The following is a 22,669-nucleotide window of genomic DNA, read 5'->3' as shown; positions in this document are numbered from 1 at the left end:
TATATATAATATATATATGTGGGTATATATATATACGTATATATAATATATATATGTGTGTGTATATATATATGTATATATAATATATACATATGTATATATATCGAGAGAGAGAAAGAGAGAGAGAGAGAGAGAGTGACATGCAATATGGTTTCCACTCCGCAAGATCTACAGCAGATGTGCTAACGGTTATATCTCATAGGATTAGTGCATCTATTGACAAAGGTTTCCTTTCCAGGGCAATTGCTCTTGACATATGGAAGGCCTTTGATAAGGTATGGCATACGGGCCTACTTCACAAGATTTCTAGCTACGGTATCACTGGAAATTTTTTCTCAATCATCAAATCATTTCTCTCCGATAGGTTCATAAGAGTAGTGGTTGATGGACAGAAATCAGAGGCCCACAGTATGGAGGTCCTCAGGGGTCTATCCTAGGCCAAACTCTCTTCCTGGTCTACATCAATGATCTCCCAAAACACATACTTAAATCATTCGTTGACATCTATGTTGATGACACGACCATCTATGGCAACACAAGTAAGGCCGCAAATGACAAAGTTCTCTCTAATTCTCTGTCCTCTGATCTTGAGCGCGTGGTACTGTAGGGGAAGAGATGGCTAGTCACTTTTAATGCATCCAAAACCAAGCTTCTATCTTTACATCATCAACGCTCTGATCCCCATCTGGCATCAATTGAAATGGATGGCTCTCGTCTTAGGGAGGCTCCATTTTTTGACAAGCTTCTGGGTTTGACCTTTACTCCTGATCTGAAATGGAACACGTACATCAGGTCTGTTGCCAAGGACGCTGGGAAAATGGTGGGATCCTTCTACCGCTCCAGAAGATATCTCACTGCTGATGCAATTCTCTATCTGTATGAAAGCCAAGTACGCCCAAGGATGGAGTATTGCTGCCACATCTGGGCAGGAGCTGCTAAAAACAGCCTATCCTGCCTTGACAGAGTACAAAATAGACTTAGTGGGGGATGCCTTTTTCTCTTCCCTGCAGCCTCTTTCCCACAGAAGAGACGTTGCGAGCCTGTCTTTGTTTTATCGTTCCATGGCAAGTGCTCGTATGAGCTCCAATTTGTCGCCCCCCTCGCCAATCTATCACGAGAAACACCCGTCTGTCTGAAATTACTGTCAATAATTTTCCCCACTCTTTATCTGTGCCTAAATCCAAACGTAGATTCCATAAGCAGAGCTTCTTTCTCAGAAGTGCACGCCTGTTGAACTCTCTTCCGTTTGCCTGTTTCCCACCTGACTACAATTTGGATTTCTTCAAGTCCAACATAAACAAATTCCTGACAAACCGCCCCCTTAAGTAAGACACTTTATCAAATCTCCAATACTAATGATTACTGCAATACTATCTCATTGATTACTGTACACGCAATAACCCTCCTCCCTGAGTGGCATCCGGGCCTTGATAAATGGTGACCATGTCAAAAAAAAACAGGAAGGAAAGCGAAAGCTAGAGATAGATGGATATAGAGGTAATAGGAGAGCAAACAAGAGATAAAGAGAGAGAGAATAAAATAAAAGAAAATGAGGCAGAGAGGATGGGTGAGAGGAACGGGTAGCAACAGATAGATAGATAGATAGATAGGCGGCATAATCGCGTTGACACAACAGTTTTCGTTGGACCACTGTAGTTAAGTAACTTTGGGCATGGCCAGTACTAGATGAGTGGCCATTTGGGAATACCAGGCGCTGTATGTCGGAAGACGTCAACACCTCCCTGCAAGTGTTGTGAAAACTTAACGTACTCATCTTCCCTACAACTTTATTTTAAAACTTTCGTCTAAAAAATCAATTCAGATAACTTCATTATGTAGTAGTGCTAATATCTATTCAATGTAGCCGCCTTCAGCTTCAATTACCGCCTCAATACAGGTCTGGAACTGGGATCATGCCTTTTCCACAAGCGCTGACGGGAGCTCGGCGAGTACTTGGCGGATGGCGGCGATCAGGCTAGCTTTGGTGTCGTGGGAGGTCCTGTTGGTGATGTACTCGACCTATGACCAAACGAAGTAGTCCAGCGGATTCAGGTCGGGGGAGGAGGGGGACCAGTGTGAAAAGAGTAAAAAAAATCGGAGCACTCCTTCTGAAACAAAGCCTGCTGCCACACCCAGTGTCTGATAACGGTCACTTGATTGCACCAGGGGATCAACACACCCTTCAGCACATCCAGGTACACTTTGGTGTTGACTTTAAGCCGACTTCGAAGACGTGACGTGGCATGATGGACCCCCACTTGAAACCACACCAAGACCATAACCGGGGCCGAAAACTTTGTTTTCATCACTTTGCGCACGCTCTGTTATTCGAGACAATCCAGCGATGCATTTTGAGGGTGCTGGCAATGATCCTGATTTGAATCGGTAGAGAGCATGAGTTATACAGCGGCGCATCTCCGATTTTGCTCGTTGAACATTGTGTCACTTTCAGATATGATAGAAGGCTCCTATCGGTCTTGGGATTTGTACACAACTGGCCAACTAGTAGATGATTTGCAACAAAAAATGAAAACCGGCTTACATGAAAACGGAAATTGGATCATGTTGTCTTTTCTAGGACGACAATTTTATCGTTCACCCTATGTTTTTTTATTATTATTTTACCTTTAAACACATGCTATTAGTATAGCTTTTATTTATTTATTTATTTTACCGGGAAAAATACTGTGATGAAGTTTTGTTCTGAAAAACTATTAGCAGGTCGCCCGGCATTGCCTGGTTACAAAATACGCTTAAATATGATATTTTAATTAATGCAGATTTCATATTTATTATCAAATTATATTGAATCAAATATATAGAAATGATTTTAAAAGTTGTTAATAAATGACTGGTGCACCACCACCGAGAATCGAAACCATAAATTTTAGCTTACAAGTTATTTTTTCTTGGCAGATGTAATTTTATAAATTTTCAAACTTTTTAACCGATTTTCCCTGGCTAAATCCCAAATATAAAGTTTCGCATGGGTTCGAATACCCTATATATTAATTTTTCATGTATGTAGACCAAAAACTGACAGAGGAGTTTGGTAGGAACATTTTTAAAACAACTATATATACGTATACATAAACATACATAGAAAGAAACGGAGAAAGAGATAAAGAGAGAGAGAGAGAGAGAGAGAGAGAGAGAGAGGGAAGTAGAGAGAAAGAGAGATAGAGAGAGAAAAGAGCGAGCGAGAGATAATTCGATAGAGAGGTAGACGAGAAGGCGAGAGAAAGCGAGAGAAAGAGGTAGCTAGATAGAGCGAATGTAAAATAATCTATATATCTATAAAAGTTAAAGTGTCTGTCATTTTGTGTGTGTATGTGTATCTGTGTGTCTGTGTGTGTACATTTCTCTACCCAATAACTCTGTCAATTTTAAGTCTACAGACTCGAAATATGATATACAAGGTACTGAGATTTGGGAAAATCAATGTGATCGGTTTCGGCCCGAAATTTAGTGATTAAGGGGTCAAAGTTAAACGATTTTACATTTGAGAACTCTACCAAACTCCTCTGACAATTTTCGGTCTAAACACTTGAAATTTTAGATATAAGTTCCTTGGACATGGATCTAACTTAATAAGTTTATTTAACCCCAAAACAATAAATATTAAGGGGTCATAATAGGGGTCAAAGTAAAAAAAAATGACCACTTTTTTTTTTTTGCTCAACATACATCTCCAAATACCCGGGCAACTCCGGGCACCCATGCTAGTGGTAGATAAAGACGAGTGAAAGCGACTAAAATGGAGAGAAAATGGAAGATAGATGCGTAGATAGAGAGAAAGATAGAGAGCAAAACGTACAGAGAGAGAAGAAGGGAGATTGAGAGAGAGGGAAGGAAGAACAAGATATATAGAGGGATGTAGAGAAAGAGGGGTAGAAAGAGAGAGATAAGTTTAAAGATAGAAAAAAGAGAAAGGAAAAGAGAAAAGGGTCGAGAGAGAAAGAGAGAGAGAGAGAGAGAGAGAGAGAGAGAGAGGGGGCATCCTGATACAGATATCATCATAGGGATCGAAGGAATCTCTTATAAAGACAAGATTGCCAATTCCCGGTCGAAGCCATTGATTACAACTTACCCAATGGTCGCTGATCGTGTCTCGGCCGCTTTCCCGCAGACAATGTATTCATTCCGTGGCTAGGACACCGACCGGGGTAGGGTAGGAAGCTGACAAGAAACTGACACTAAAATTCTCTCGTGTTCTCAGCATCATGCGTTTAGGGCTTCCCATATTTGCCGTGGCTTACATATCGTTGAGTAGGACGTGACCATCGGATGACAGGGTAGGCCAATCGTAAAAAGATTATTGGAATGACGATGGTACCATGACAAGTCATCCCCTGGTGGGGATGGGATTGGTCGTGTTTGGGCTGAGAGAAGTCCTCTAACAAAAGCAGTCCCCCGAAATACGACTACGTGTGCACAATAAGGCTCTCCCCGAATTATTACTACGTGTGCACAATAAGCTGTTCCCTGGGAGTGCAAAAAAGGGAGTTAGAAAATAACATCAAACGTTCTATTGGAGTTCGTGCGTGGGTGTATGCATCTGTGAGTGCAGATGTATACATCTAAAGTGCATATATGTATTCGTTTTAGCACAAAACGTATGCATATGTGCGTGTACGCATGTGGAGCTCAAGGGTGCAGTTGTTTTAATAAACATAAGTGTGCATGTAACTTGTACCCCCTCGACGTCAATACCCCTGATAAACTCGACATGTAGCAAAATTCCACCCTACACTGTAGAGATCCCTAGACGTATAAAAGCTCTTAACTCTAATAGTTTCTCCACGGAACTGCTAGATTTTAGAATTCCTTTCTGGGTTTCTGCTTTCGCAACTGTACTGACATGCAGAAGCTCAATTGTAATGTGGACAGATATCTTGCTGCTCAACTCCCTACATAGCATCCCTGCAACTTATGGACCCGATTGTAGCCCCTTATATCAGAATGGCACTGCGCCTTGTTTGGGGTGAAAATGGAATAAAAAAGACGCGTGTTTGTATGTGCAAACGTATGTGTTTCAGTATATGTGTAAACGTGTATGTAAATATGTGTGTATTTGTGAGGTCTATGCATATGAAGTTAATGTATTTGTTTTAATATATATATATATATATATATATATATATATATATATATATATATATTTGTTTATTGTTATATAAACATGCTCACATCCCGCTGCTACAAACTGCTATTCAAATGTTCAATGAATTATTATTCATTGAACATTTGAATAGTCAAGTCGCTGCCTGATGATATCTGTTGTTTGATTAAAACAAGTGGCTGTTTGTAGCAGCGGGATGTGAGCATGTTTATATAACAATAAACAAGTATTATCAGCTCTTTTTATTGAGCACTATCTAACAACCTCGTTGAATTCACTAGTCCATTACTTTTGAATAAAAAAACGAGTATATATATATATATATATATATATATATATTTATATATATACTAGCAGGCAGCCCGGCGTTGACTGGTCGTAAAATACGCATAACTATTATATTTTAATTCATACAGAAATGAGACACATGCATGTGAATATTATGTGTTTTTTTTTCTAAGCAGTTCATTTCTTGTAAATAAAAAAAAACATACTCAGGTTGAGATCGAAAACAAAACTTAAATACAGTGAGTCAACTACACTAACCATTAGGCCAGCTTGACATCATCATTAAAAACACGTTTACAAACTTACTTATTCTTAACATAAATAATCTGTTATGTGAAAAATACACGCATGCGCATTCGTGAAACAGTTAATAGATAAAATCCGATGACGTCATGTACAAATTTGTCAAATTTGACTCTTCAGCAGCCTTTTTTTCCCCCAGATGAAAACCGACTAATAAGTTTTCCATGTGTCTAAACACCCTATTTACCAAATTTCAATTTTGTAGATCAAAGATTAGTTTAATATGTAGGTTGAGAATTGTCCTAACACACACACACACACACACACACACACACATTCTCATTTTTATAGATATATAGATTAATGTGTGTAAAGGACTTGTCCTGCCTTGATAGAGTTCAAAATAGACTTCGTAGCCTCGTAGGAGATGTCCTTTTCTCTTCCTTGCAACCTCTATCTCACAGAAGAGATGTTGCGAGTCTGTCTCTTATGTATCGTTATTTTCATGGAAAGTGTTCGACTGAGCTTCAATCTATGGTCCCCTCTCGCCAAACTTTCACAAGAAAAACTCGTCTAGCTGTAAACACTATCAATAATTCCCCCCACTCTTTATCTGTGCCTAAACCTAAACGTAGATTCCATGAACAAAGCTTCTTTCTTAGAACTGCACGCCTGTGGAATTGTCTTCCGTTTTCCTGCTTTCCGGTTGACTACAATATGGCTGTCTTAAAGTCTAATATAAATAAGTTCTTGATGAGCCGTTCCATATAAGTTATCAAATTTACCAAATTTTCATTACTAATGATTACTATATTGTCCAATTTCTACTGTACACTCTTTAACCCTTATCCTTGAGTGGCCTCTTGGCCTTGATAATGTGGTGATGCCTTTGTAAAAAAAAAAAAAATATATATATATATATATGCCTGTACTTGTGCGTGCATACACATTGTATTCATATGTTTACTTCTTTCAGTATACGTGTAAGCGTGTATGCATATGCATCTACGTCCGTATCTCTGTGTTTGTGTGTATGTGTGCATGTGTCCAGTGGCTGATTTATGATCGATTGGTCAATTTAAACACTGACGTTGACTTATAAAGTATTCGTCGATACAATTGTACATGGAATAGTTCAATCGATTAAGAATACATACACACGAACACACACATATATATGTATCGTGTGTGCATATATGTATATGTGTATATATATATATATATATATATATATATAGATAGAGAGAGAGAGAGAGAGAGAGAGAGAGAGAGAGAGATACTAGGTTGGTTAAAAAATAATATCGTTTTTTGTCAGATATATCTATCTACACACATCGTGTTAATATATATATATATATATATATATATATGTGTTTCTAAAGTTGGTACTACGTTTGAGACCTCTGTTTATAGAAAACCTACATTTACGGGGCTCTATCTTAATTGGTTTTCTTTTGCCCCTCAGTCTAGAAAAATAAACCTCATTAGCGCTCTTACGCATCGTGCACTTATGATTTGTTCACCAAACCGTCTTGATAGGGAACTTAGTGAAATTACAACTATTTTTCTTAATAATGGATATCCCATTAATATAATAAAATCTACTATTGAACGTAAAATTACTACATTTAATAGCGGTAAACATATTGGTCCATCACGTTGTCCCATTTATCTAAAATTACCATGGTTAGGTCCTGATGGCCTTCATATTGTTAAAAGGATTTCTTCTGCTACTCAACGATGTTTTCCAGCTACTATGCTTAGAGTAGTTTACACAACTCGAACCTTTTTCTCTTCTTTTCGTAAAGATGTTTTGCCAACCATTCAAAAGAACTCTGTTGTTTATAAATTCGTTTGTCAGTGTGGAGCTGACTACGTTGGCAAAACGTCCCAAAGATTAGAAATGAGAATATCCCAACATATCCCTCGGGATATTCGACTACACCAGGTTTCGAGAGCATCCGGGCACTCCCAGGCTCATGAGTCTGCCATCGGCGATCACCTGTTGAGTATAAATAGGTGTGCCGATCAATATTCCGATGGGTGGTTTTCTGTTTTATACAGTGCTAGGTCGAACTATCATCTCAATATCATTGAGGCGTTAGTTATTAACAACTCTCGACCTAGCCTGTGTAGACAAAAGATTCTTAGACATCAGTTGGAGATATTCATTGATTTAAAACCACCTGAACAGTGAGATTTTTTTTTTTTTCTCCACTGTTCTTCCAACTGTAACCAAAATTCCCCTCTTCCCTCATTCGTTTTCTTAGTTTTTAATCTATCATTCTGACGTTTCCTCTTAGAGGGTCAGACGATAAGGCCTTAAGGAAAATTTTAATTTCACCTGCCCATTTCTTTGTTTTTTTTTTGGTATTTAAATTAAATTATGTTTCCTCTGAAATTTCTCCTTCCATTCTGTTGTACCAAAAATTTACTTACATATATATATATATATATATATATATATATATATATATATATATATATATATATATATATATATAAACACGCTGTGAGTAGATAAATAAGTATTTAATCAATTGCCTAACTTGCTCGTGCGCGCAGAGGGAAGGGCGAAGCGTTCTGCTCAATTGGGAATATTCAAATACAAAATAAGAAATATTGTTAATAATTCCTATCGAAATTCGAATAGTTTTTTTTAAGATTAAGACATTTTTATCATTGCAAGTTTACACGTTGGCCATTTACTTTTACGGCATACCAACCCTTTTTAAATGGCAAAACACATAGCAATTGCAAATGATTATGTTTTTTAAAACACTTTCTTATATATACGAATGAGTCACGACTTACCAAAGACAAAGTCACACGAGGATAGAGGTTAAACGATCAACAATGCCATGAGAGACTTGAGAATGATTACTAGAATCAAAAACAGTTTTGCTTAAAACCTCACGTCTATATATTGATACACTTCGGTTGTAGAAATTACGATGTCCCTTCATTAAGTTTCCAGACTTTTTCGTATGGGCACTTTTACAGATAGTACACACATGAAACTATAGCCCCCTTCGAAGTAATTTCTTCCCGCTGCAAGACATTTATATTGTTCTAACAACTTCTAGAAAGCCTCATGAAAGTCGTCTTGCGTGAGCATGTTAATGACCCTCGTCACGGCCTCTTTTATCTACTTACTTGTCTCAAACGACAGCTTCTACGGTTTTCCTTGAGCATAGAACGTCACAGCCTGGACAATGGAGTGGATTAAGAACAGTCTTAAGCCAATCTTGGTCAAACAGTCTCATCTTCTCTGAGCACCCTTGGGACAAACTTCACGCAAATCTTCCGCATCTTTCTCGTGAATAATTGTGTGACAGTTCCCACACTGACATCAAACTGTGTACTTTTTTTTTGTCGCATTTTCACCCCATACAAGACACATTGCCACTTTGGTGTAGCGGGCTACTAACAGGGGCAACAACTACTGGGGTACTATGTAGGTATTTGGGCAGCAAGATGTTGGTTCAAGTTGCACTTGAACTTCTGCACGTCAGTATAGTTGGGGAAGCAGGGACCTGGAATGGAATTCCAAAGTTTAGCGGTTTTGGGGAAGAAACTACTGGCGTAGAAAGATCTTTTACATCTAGGGATCTCTACAGTGTGGGGTGGGATTTTGCAGCCTGTCGGGTCTGTCGAGGGTGTTCACGTCGTGGGGGCACAAGTGATTGCAGTTCGTCAGAGCATTCACCATTATAATACTTGTAGAACAGGCAGAGGGATGCAACGTTTCGTCGATGGGGCTTATTGTCTCTATAGACACATGACAGTTCTTACCCATGAAATTCTTTATTAGATCAATCAACTCTAGTGTTATGACTTCCTTATTCCTCCCACACCTAAAAACATCCCTCACTCCGCCTTTCTTGAATCTCTTATGCCACTCAAAAACTGATGCTTGGTTCATGCAATATATTCCTAAAGCAGTCTATACATTCCATACGTTTCGGGGGCATTTTTTCAAGTTTAAAACAGAATTTTATTACATATCATGCTTCTAAAGTGCCTTCACGTCCAGGTTGTATTTTTGAAATTCACCAGCTCTGACAATCAAGCTTTGGTAGGATGTATTTGATGTTCTCCTCCCATGTATTATCTTCTTTATTGAAAGAAGTGATTCATCATGATACCATACGGTCTGACATTATCTTCTCTGATTATTTCATTATGTTTTAATGGGGGTAGATAATGCAGTATCGATTTTTAAGACAGTCTTCCCAGGAATTATCTCCTCCTTTTGTTAATCCTTGCGTAGTTATTTTCATCCTTTGTTTTTGTTTTTTTGTTTTCTTTTCGCAGTGGTTTGCCAAACAAATTATTTTCATACATACGAAACCACAGCAAAATAAAAGAAACAGAAAACAAAAACAACTCCAAGAATCTAAAACCATCTACAGAGACAGTAACTTTTCACTATTTCTTTTCCAAGATGGCGACCAATATTGCTGACGAAGGTCGAAGGCTACATCAACCGACACATTGACAAATTGAGAACAATAATCCAATCTAAACAAGTAATACAAAACTAATCGTTATATCTCTACTATTATATAAAAAAGAACTTTGTCTGTGTGTGTGTGAGTTCGTTCCCTATGGACTCGAAAACAGCTGAAGTTTCACACGAAGGTACCTGGCAGAGTTCTTAGATAGGTTTTGTATTGAAATATCTTCGATAAGTAGCGATAATCGATAATCGATAATCGAAATAATCCGATGAAAGAAGGAACAGCCGATTTTGACCAAAGTGAACGTCTTACACAGCCTAATATCACAAGTGTATTTGAGAAGTTTTATTTCTACACAAGCTGAAACGTCTGACATATAAAATCAACATTACGTTCTTTGATATGACAGGAGCGCGTTTGAAATGAATGTTCTGTTTAAAGCATAATTGCACTATGATACTATACTTTTTCATTTTAAACATAAATTCAAGCCATTTTCACTGCACAAGCAGTAAGGCCAAGCATATAAAATCTACAGTAGATTATTTGATATGACAGGGGCGCGTTCGAAAATGTGTCTGCTTAGAGCACAATTGAAGCATGATATTTTACTTCTGAATTTTAAAATCTAATGCAAGCAATTATATATAAAAATAATTCTATAAAACCAATAGTAGGTTCTCTACAGTGCAATGTTGCTGACAATATATTGTGGACTAAGTGATTGTGAGAGTCGTGTGAGGGTTCCTTGGGGTACATCGCTATGGGTTTTCAATTAGAGCAGTCAATTAATCGATTTGATTGAGAGATGGGTCATTTTATCGATTTCGATGACAATAAAAATATGCGTGTGTTAAATATTCGTTGATTATTATTCAATCTCGGGCAACGTCGGTCACCCTTCTAGTCTATATTATATCGTTAAAAAGATGTTTGTATTGGTTTCTGTTGGTGATGCATTGCATATGAAACAATCAACTGAATAAATTGTCGTTATTACTTCCTTACAGTAAGTATAAAGTAACTAAATGATTTAGTCTGTTAAGAAAGGGGTATAAAGCGGAACGGACAGAAAAACAAATCCGCAGACACACAGATAGATATAATATATAAGAGTTTTATCTCGTTAAAACGGAAAATAGATATGTCCCCTTGACTTAGATTGGGTGTTTAATGCCGAATTCATGGTGGAATATGATTAAAATTTGTGCTCATTTTTGCATTAAATATGAATCGGTGTTAATCTCTATTAATCACTTACTGTGCATCGAACGGTTACCATAATACTTAATTCGCTGTACTTTATAATAATAAAGTTAGTAATAAAATTTACCCCGGTCGATCTTTTTTTTATTATTATATTTTCACCCCAAACAAGGCACATTGCCACTTTGGTGTAGGGGGCTACTATCAGGGGCAGCAACTGCTGGGGCACTATGTTGGGATTTAGGCAGCAAGATGTCGGTTCACCTTACAGTTGAACTTCTGCATGTCAGTGCAGTTAGGGAAGCAGGGACCTGGAATGGAATTCTATAAGTTTCCACAAGTTTCCAATAAAAACTGTTATGGAAAGGCAAACAGATAAAGAGAAATATATTATAGAATTAACAAGATGTTTTTTACGAAATGCATTATTTTGTATCGGCCTGACGTAAGGAACATTAGAATTGCCGTCGCAAAAGAATTTCCTGCAATGCTTATGAAGGCGACTTTTTAAAAAAATTTATTTATAAACCACAGAGTACCACGTGACTGAAAGTAAGCATATTTCTTCCGAGAGAAACAGAAATAGAGATTGCGATGTGGGTTGCTAGATATAGTGATAGAGAGAAAAGCAAAGAGCGAAAAAAAAAAATCGGAAGCGAAAAATTCGAAGCCGATAAATGTACGTAGCTCTGCAAATACATATCAAAAATGCCCCAAAATGTTTCCAGTACTCGTGTCTCTACGTTCACGCTCGTATCTCATCGACAAATCTTGCATGTAGCCATTGTCTACGGACATTATGCAAATTACTTTGTTTTACTTAAATGTCTGTAATCCTGGCCCAATCCCATTTTGACCAGCGTCTGCGATCTTTACTATTTCAATCGCGGGATAAAAATATTTCAAAACTAGTGCTAATGTAAATATACTTTAATATCATTAAATCCGTTTTGAAATTTAAAATGAACCAATTGTTGAACAACAGACGTTGTCATACAATGTTAATATTCAGTTCTTTACTCAGACTAAGATTTAGTCATCCAAACTGTATAAAGAGTGGTCCATTGCAAGCCAGTTTTCAAATATTTAACTTGGAACAAAAATCCGAATAAACAAAATAATACAATTTTCCCCAAGCGAAAAAAAGAAGAACCTATTTTCAGAAGTAATGTTCTTTTTTCTTCTATCCGATTAAAATATTTTGTAATGTTTAGCCTCATAAACTAATACAGGGTGACCCCAAAAGAACGGGCCCCGACTCTAATTAGGCCCCGTTTCTTAGTGTTTTGTCCGAATGAAATTAAATGGTCATAACTAGTTTATTATATTAAAAACATCACTAAGGTATTTGGCCTTTTTTCTCCGTTCTACAGCATATGTTCTAGATGGCCTCCATTTAACTTTTACTTTTTGTTTTTTTGGGCCACCCTGTACTAACGGGACCTGTGGAAATTCCACAGGAGACTCATTCATATGTAATATATTAATGTTGGCATTCTGTAGATGCTCAGTATACACGGAGATGCTCTAAGATTATTGTAACTTCTTTGTTAAAATTGCAAAAGTATTTATCTAAGCTAGCACGAACGCCCGGCAAAACCCCGTCATAAAGTACGCTTAAATATGATATTTTAATTCTTGCAGACTATATATATATTATTATAGAGTAATGTTCTATCGATTTTTATATATTATAAAGTTACGATTTAAATATATATATATATATATATATATATATATATATATATATATATATATATATATGTCCATATGACTTGGGTGCATTAGCTTTAATCGAAACGGAAATAAAAACTTATGAAAAAATAATTTTAAAAAATATTCCTTTAGCTATAATCGAAACCGAAACTAAAACTTATGAAGAATTCTTGATAAAAATATTTACAAAAAAAAAAAAAAGATTGCTGGTGTGCCATCAGTTATAATCGAAACCGAAACCAAAACTTATGCAAAATTCTTGATAAAACTATTTATAAAAAGAAAATAGATGACTTAAGTGCCATCATCTATAATCGAAACCGAAACCAAAACTTATGAAGAATTCTTCGTAAAATGATTTATTATAAGAAATGAAAGGTTATGAGAATTCACGACAATCCTACGAAAGAAAAAAGATGGGCCCTCTTGCACCTTAAGGAAACTAAAATATGAAGAACAAAAATGGAACAGAAGTCGTATTACACCGGTTGAAATAATGCAATTTGATTGGATAGCGTAATTATGACGTCATTTCATAAATTAAATGGAATAATGAAATTGACAATATTAGAAAACAGATTTTTTTCAATAAATGATTTTTATTAATGCAGGAATTTTTAAAATTATTTTTTAATGTAATTCTATAAATAAAATGACATACATCGACCGAATTGTGTTACTTAAATATGCCTTACTTTTAAAAAATTATTTTACAATATTATTTTTTATACCATTAATTATTAAATACTTAGTAATTAAATCATTTTACAATAATTACAATTGTTACATTTCTATCCATATCTTATCGTAATAACTGGAGAGTTAATTAACTTTTCTAAATTTAAAATAAAAGTAAAATAGTTCACTATAAATAGGCGATCGAATTGTGTTACTTAAATGACTTTAACTCTTTAAAAATTCTTTTACATGAATTATTTTTATACTATTATTAAATACTTCTTAAATTCTTTTACAATAATTACAATTTTTAAATTCTATCTTAACTGAAAAAAAATTAAAAAATTCTTTTACAATATCATTTTTTATACTATTAATTATTAAATACTTAGTTATGAAATCTTTTCCAATAATTTCAATTTTTACATTTTATCAATATTTTATAGAAATGACGTCAATATTTCGCTATCCAATCAAATTGTATTCTTTCAACCGGTGTAATACGACTTCGTTTCATTTATTTTTAATATTTTTGTTTCCTTAAAGTGCAAGACGGCCAGAAGATGTAAGCGTAATACGTAAAATAACGCAAACAATCTCGTACTAATATATAGATAATAAACAGAAATACTCCCTCGCTTTATAAAGGCCTTGAGAACGTGCCTATATATACAACTAAAAACTATTTACATCTGAATTTGCTTTAGTTTATGAATATCCAATGATAAGATCTTACAACATCTATTAATGCATTATTGGATCTTTGGTTCTAAATATAAGTTCAAGACGACAAGAAATAATGCCAAGAAAAACGGAGACCACATACAGCGCCTAGGATTCCCAAAAATGTCATCCATCTGGTACTGGTAAGGCTCATCGCAGTTTAACTTCAGCGATCTCATGAGAACCGGTGTATCAACGTTATTATGCCGTACAAGAGTTAGCTGCTGTTAAAAAGACCCCCACGCTTTTATAACTACATTAAGAACGCGACTACATTAACAATTAAAACCTATTAACATCTGAGTTTTCTTCAGTTTATAATTTTTTTTTTGCATAGGCATCACCACATTATCAAGGCCAAGAGGCCACTCAAGGATAAGGGTTAAAGAGTGTACAGTAGAAATTGGACAATATAGAAATCATTAGTAATGAACATTTGGTAAATTTGATAACTTATATGGAACAGCTCATCAAAAACTTATTTACGTTAGACTTGAAGACAACCATATTGTAGTCAGCCGGAAAGCAAGAAAACGGAAGACAATTCCACAGGCGTGCAGTTCTAAGAAAGAAGCTTTGTTCATGGAATCTACGTTTAGGTTTAGGCACAGATAAAGAGTGGGGGGAATTATTGATAGTATTTACAGCTAGACGAGTGTTTCTTGTGAAAGTTTGGCGAGGGGGACCATAGATTGAAGCTCAGTTGAACACTTTCTTTGAAAATAACGATACATCAGAGACAAACTCGCAACATCTCTTCTGTGAGATAGAGGTTGCAAGGAGGAGAAAAGGACATCTCCTACGAGGCTACAAAGTCTATTTTGAACTCTATCAAGGCAAGCCAAGTCCTTTCTAGCAGCTCCTGCCCAGATGTGGCAACAGTATTCCATCCTTGGACGTACCTGGCTCTTATATAGATAGAGAATAGCATCAGCAGTGAGATATCTACCGGATCGATAGAAAGATCCCACCATTTTTCCAAATATGTGACGATAAGATTTCCATTCATCTAATAATGCATATTGAGTCTTTGGTTCAAACAAAAACTTCACATTTCCCTGCTATTCACCCCACGCAAAGCAAATTACCACCGACATTTAATTGACTTCTGTGAATTAGCAACAACAATGAAACACTAAGCATGGAGCGGAATAGTGAAATAACTGTTTATATTACCTTTAAACTATTGCATGTTAACACAGTCGATATATCAGGAAACAGGGAGGGAATTCCAAAGTCTAGCAGTATAATGGAAGGAAGTATTAGAGTAGATGACTCTCCAGCATTTGCGGACCTTTTACAGTAAAGACGTGGAATTTTGTTTATTGTCGGATCAGTCGAGGGTATTTACATCGAAAAAGCATCAGTGCGTCAATTTCTTCACAGCCCATTCCATTAAAGTACTTGCAAAACTCACACAGGGGTACAATATCGCAGCGATTAATCAAGGGTTGAAAATTTCTTAACACAGCTGGGCCTATAAGATTAGAGACTGTTCATGATTGAGTTTTGAAAGGAAATGGAAAAAAATACCATTAGCGGTTGGAATATTTTAAGTGAAGAAGCCGATATCTTCAGACAGGCTGATCTGATAGCACCAGGAAAGATATACAAGTGATGGGACGATTTTAATATTTTTCCAGACTTCGATACAATTACCGATTCCGATTCCGATTCCGATTCTTTATAAATCAGTAAATATTTAACTACAAAGTTACTTTTCCCGATTATCGTAAAAATACATGTTTAACGTGCATATATTTTCTCAAACGTAAAAATATATCTGTGTGGAAGGAGATATATAGATTTTAGTTTAACTGAAAAAAGTTTAAAATCAATAAATATTTATTGTTTTATTATTACTACCAGAAGTAGATTTAGTTTTAAACAAAATTAAATAAATAAAAAAAAACATAATTATAGGAATCATTTTTGGAAAATAGGCACCGATTTTTCTGATTCCGATATTGATTCCGATGCCTCCAAAAGTTTCGATTTTTCTAGCTCCTGATTTCGATTTCGATTCCGATAAATGGTCCCAACACTATTATTAACCATTATTTTAGGTCGTTTAGAATTTACATTCTTTCCCAAGAATCGTGATGAAGACACTTTTCTTGCAATCTTTATATCTATTAAATGAAAATGTCTGTGTGTGTGTGTCTGTGTACATTTTCCTACCAAATAACTCTGTCAATTTTCGGTCTAAAGGCTCGAAATTTGGCATAAGGGGTATTGAGATTTGAGCAAATCTTTTTAATCGGTTTTCGACCAGAAGTTTTGCTGTTAAGAGGTCAAAGTTGAACGATTTGACATTTTAAAACTCTACCAAACTCCTCCGCCAATTTTGGGTCAAAACACTTGAAATTTTAGATATAGACTACTTAGACAGGGAACTAACTTTATAATTCTATTTGAGTCCCAAAAAATAAATGCTAAGGGATCAAAATTGGGGTTAAAAATTAAAAAAAAACTGACCTTTGCGGTCTCTACCAACTTTCTCTATGGTAGTTATATGGAAAGGCATTCCTGTACATATTCACACATTTTAATATATATATATATATATACCTAGGCACGTAAAGGTATGAAAAGTAAATAAGGCCCGAGCAAAGCCGGGTGGAACTACTAGTAAATAAAGATAAAAATAAAGAAACACAGAAATAAAGAAATTTTGTTTTATTTAACAATATTGACGCAAATCATGTGCCAATCGATTGATTAACGATGAAAAGTATTGAATTTTTTGTATATTTTATCTCATATAAACGATTTTGGTTTCATCTTATTCGAAAGAAAATATTAATAACATGTTGTTTACGTAAGCTGTAACAACACGGAGAGGATTTATTAAATGGATACATTAATCTATAGTAGATCTCTCTCTCTCTCTCCCCCCCTTTCTCTCTCTCTCTCTCCCTTCCTCTCTCTTTCTCCCCTGTCCCTCTCTCTGTGTCTCTGTCTCTCTCTGTTTTTCTGTGTCTCTTTCTCTCACTTTCTCTCTTTTTCTCTCCCCTCTCTCTCTCTCTCAATCTCTCTCTTTCTCTCTCTCTCTCTCTCAATCTCTCTCTTTCTTTTTTTTTACATAGGCATCACCACTTATCAAGGCCTTGAGGCCACTCAAGGATAAGGGTTAGAGAGTGTACAGTAGAAATTGGACAATATAGTAATCGTTAGTAATGGAAATTTGGTAAATTTGTTAACTTATATGGAACGGCTCATCGAAAATTTGTTTACGTTAGACTTGAAGACAACCATATTGTAATCAGCTGGAAAGCAGGAAAACGGAAGACAATTCCATAGGCGTGCAGTTCTAATAAAGAAGTTTTGTTCATGGAATCCAGGTTTAGGTTTAGGTACAGATAAAGAGTCTCTCTCTCTCTCTCTCTCTCTCTCTCTCTCTCTCTCTCTCTCTCTCTCTCTCTCTCTGTCGGATCCAATTAGAAACAAGGTTCCTATAACAAGATAAGACATTTTTTCTCTCGCAAAATATTTGCCAAATAATCTTCTTGCTCCTTATTATTATTTTTTTTTTCTGACTAAAGTTTTTATTTTGATTGTTATTGTCACAAAGTTTCGGTTGATGCAATCTCCGAACGTTTTCAGGTGTATCTTAGTGAAGTCGGGAACCTGCACGCAATTTCGAACAGAACCCTTTATGCATAGGTTGTTACGATAAAGTTGTCGCCCTAAATAAAAATTTAAAAAAATACCACAACTTTATTTTAGAACTTTTATTGCAAAAATCAGTCCAGGTAACGTGATTATGTAATAGAGCTGAAATCTATTTAATATAGCCATCATAAGACTTAAACACCGCCTCGATACGAGTACGAAACTAGGATCATACTTTTTTCGCCTGGAGCTCGACGAATACTCGGCGGATGGCGGCGATCAGGCTGACTTTGGTGTTGTGGGAGGCGATGCTGTTGGTGATGCTCTCGAAGTATAACAGAACGTAGTAGTCTTGCGCGTTCATGTAGGGGATGAGAGGGGGCCAGTGAGAGATGGGTACAAAATCGTAGCACTCCTTCTGAAACCAAGCCTGAGTCTTTTTGAAATTATGGACCGACGCCGAGTCCGGCTGCAATACCCAGGGTCTGCCAGCGGCCATCTAGTTGCATCAGGGGATCAGAATACTCTTCAGCAAATCCAGGTAAACTTAAGTGTTGACTTGCAAACTGACATCAAAGATATAAAGCGGCATGATGTGGCCCTCACTTGAAACCACACTAAAGACCATAACCATGGTCGGAAATTTCACTGAGCTGTGCTCTCAACCGTTGAATTGTCCGGATTTGCATCTTGAGGGTGATGGCCATGGTCCTGTTGTCATAACTTGAACCGGTAGACAGCATGAATTGTACAGCGGCGTATCTTTCGCTCGTTGAACATTGTATCACTTTCAGACATGATAGAAGGCTCCTATCGCTCTAGGGATTTGTACACAACTGGCGAACTAGTAGATAGTCTGCAAAAAGAAGAAAAAAAAGAAAATCGGTTTACATCAAACGGAAATGGAATCATATCGTTTTTTCTATGACAACAATTTTATCGTTCCACTTCATACATATATATATATATATATATATATATATATATATATATATATATATATATATATATACTAGTGTCGAGACGATAAATCGGAATCGGAATCATAATTGGAAAAATCGGAGCTTTTGGGGAGTATCGGAATCGGAATCGGAATCGGGAAAATTTCAGCGTATTTTCCGATGCCAAAACCGACTCCTTTAATTATCTATTTTATTTCATTTTGTTTTTATAAAACGTCTTCCACAGCGTGTAGAAGTAATAAAATAAAAAATATTTATTGATTAAAACTTCCGGTAAGACTAAAATCTCTGGATCACCTCCTCGCAATTGTGTTTTTACGTTTAAGAAAATATATGCACATTTAAGATGTTTTTTTTTACAGTAATCCGGACAAAATAACACCTTTATAGTAAAATATTTAGAGATTTATACAGAATCGAAATCGGAATGGGTAATTGTATCGGAATCGGGAATTCCTTACAGAATCGGTAATTGTATCAGAATCAGAAAAAATATTGGAATCGTCCCATCATTAATACATACACATATTTATACATATACACATATATATACATATATACATATATACATACATACACAAAGTTTCGGTTGATGCAATCTCCGAACGTTTTCAGGTGTATCTTAGTGAAGTCGGGAACCTGCACGCAATTTCGAACAGAACCCTTTATGTATATCATTAATACATACACATATTTATACATATACACATATATATATACATATATACATATATACACATATATGTATAAATACATATATTTACATGCATAAAAAATAGATACTCCCGTTGATTTCGACCTATGAGGTTTCGCCATAACAACTAAGTTTTGCGAAATCCGCACATACTTTTGTTTATATTGGTGAACGCTTTGTGTTGAACCAGCCAGTTTTCTTGGTATTACTATAAATCTTTGTCGGTGCAAATGATTGCCACAAGCAGAGCATATAATAGACAGCAGTCAAATACCAACCTTAAATTTTTTACGATTCGGCAGTGTACGTGTATATATATATATATATATATATATATATATATATATATATATATATATGATGGTTGTATAGATTTGTTTCCTAGATGTAAATCAAATAAAACCCGCGTGATTATTAAAGAGTACTCAATAAAGGACAGAGCTAATATATAGTGTGTTTATTATACAAACATTCGTTTTTTGTAAGATATTCGAGTGTGGTTTACGCTCTGGAAGAAAGTGAGGTATATACTTTGTGAATGTGAGCAGTAGGGTGTTTTGGAAAGGGATTGTGGTGAAGGAAGTGAGTAGGGTCGAGGATGAAGGACGAGGTGTAAGTACGATCCCATGTGATCAAGCTGTAGCAGCAGGAAGCTATTGGTATTATTTTAACTTTGCAGTTCTTTATAAACCTAGGTTTTCGCTTTGATCTGAAGTAATATAATACCACCGCTCAAAAAAAAAAACGCCAGAATGGTTAGGTTATTCGGCTGTTGGTCGAATATTCCGCATAAAAGAATTATAATAAACGTCATGTCGAAATTGTTTTTCCAATAGAATTTTCCATGGCACAGGGCTCAATATGCCAGTTGGAAACCATGCGACTAATGTCAGATAGGCTGAATGTATTTGCATATCGTCGGATGCTGAATGTTATCTCTTTCTCAAGGAGGTGACGGAAGTGTAGCAGGAAGTTATCGCTGAGAAATCTAGAAAGAAATTTGTCGATAAATAGATCATTCTGGCGCTGCAAACGGTAGTTTGCAACGTCAGAAAATAGAGTACCACGGTCTGAATTAAATTATAATCACAAATATATATATATATACATATATATATATATATATATATATATATATATATATATATATATATATATGTGTGTGTGTGTATTGAAAGAATGACAAAATATGCTCTGTAATTACATTGAGCTTCTTGAATAAGGATTGGTATATACAAAAGAGAATAAATAATATTTCCACAGAATTATATATATATATATATATATATATATATATATATATATATAGTTTATTTAGTTTGTTTCATGAGAGGACGAGTTTCCGTTTAAAATATAGCGAAATCACTATTTCTTACACAAAAATAATATAAAATATAAAATATACATAAAATAAATATATATAATAACACAAAATTATAATATATGGTAAAATAAAATATATTATATAAAATTAAATATGTATAATTTATAGAAATATGAAAGTTTTTACTAATAAAAATACATTACATTACAGTTAAGAAATAAAAAGATTATTTTTCAGCGTCTCTGGATATATCTAAAAATAGAAAAGAAAAGTGGTTTTTTTTTTCGAGACTTCTGGAAGGTTTCAAAAACCGAGGTGTTCTATTTTTTGGAAATTCTAGAAGGTTCCATTCGAAATGACTATAAATAGGGAGGAAACGTTAGAAAATGGTGCCCCTGCAAATTAAGTCCCTGATATTAGCCCTTTGCTTAAAATTGGGACTGCGCCTTGTTTGGGGTGAAAATTGAATATAAAAAAAAGATTATAGCGCCATAAATTCAGTAAAAAAATCAGCTCTGAGAATAAACGCTAATTTGGGGCTACCTTTAAACAATTTACGACTCTGGCCCATTTTCTAGGATAAAATCCGGTCGTAAGGACTTTCCCAAAACAAGCTAATTTCAAACTTCTTTACAAAATTAGCAGACACTTGGTAAATATTGATTTTCTGATCTTATACTCTGACAAAAGTAAAAATATATTATATTTTCTCAAACTTTATTATTATTCCGCGACAAAAGCTAGTAACAAAGAACTTTAGTTACCTCCCTTACATTCTTCTTTGTAAATATCTATATAAAAGCCAAGTACGTCCAAGGATGGAATACTGCTGCCATATCTGGGCAGGAGCTGCTAAAAACAGCCTATCTTGCCTTGACAGAGTACAAAATAGACTTCGTGGCTTAGTGGGGGATGCCCTTTTCTCTACCCTGCAACCTCTCTCCCACAGAAGAGACGTTGCGAGCCTATCCTTATTTTATCGTTATTTCCATGGCAGGTGCTCGTCTGAACTCCAATCTCTGGTCCCCCCTCGCCAATCTTTCACGAAAAACACCCGTCTAGCTGAATCCACTGTCAAAAGTTTCCTCCACTCTTTATCTGTGCCTAAATCAAAACGCGGATTCCATGAACAAAGCTTCTTTCTTAGAACTGCACGCCTGTGGAACTCTGTTCCGTTTGCCTGCTTCCCACCTGACTACAACTTGGATGTGTTCAAGTCCAACGTTAACAAATTCCTAATGAACCGCCCCCTTAAGTAAACACTTCATCAAATCTCCACACTAACGTAATGTACTTACAAGAACCCTTATCCCTGAGTGGCTTCCGGGCCTTGATAAGTGGTGACTACTGTGTAAAAATAAAATATCTGTTCAGGAAATTCTCTTTTTCTCTCTTAAACTCCTTTTAGTTTTCTTTAAATATATGTTGCGTTTCTACGTCTTTCTATCTATCTATCTATCTATCCATCTCTCTCACTCTCTCTCTCTCATATATATATATATATATATATATATGTATGTATATATATATGTAAGAGAAAGAAAATTAAAACTGTAAGTTCAACTTTACAATCAAAATTTACTCTTCGACTGAATACTCTAAAAAAATAATTTACAAAGTCCTTATTCCGCAGAG

Source organism: Euprymna scolopes, chromosome 41, assembly GCF_053919585.1.
Source record: "Euprymna scolopes isolate OS-2025 chromosome 41, ASM5391958v1, whole genome shotgun sequence".
Classification (NCBI taxonomy): Eukaryota; Metazoa; Mollusca; class Cephalopoda; order Sepiida; family Sepiolidae; genus Euprymna; species Euprymna scolopes.
This window is presented reverse-complemented; position numbering follows the sequence as displayed.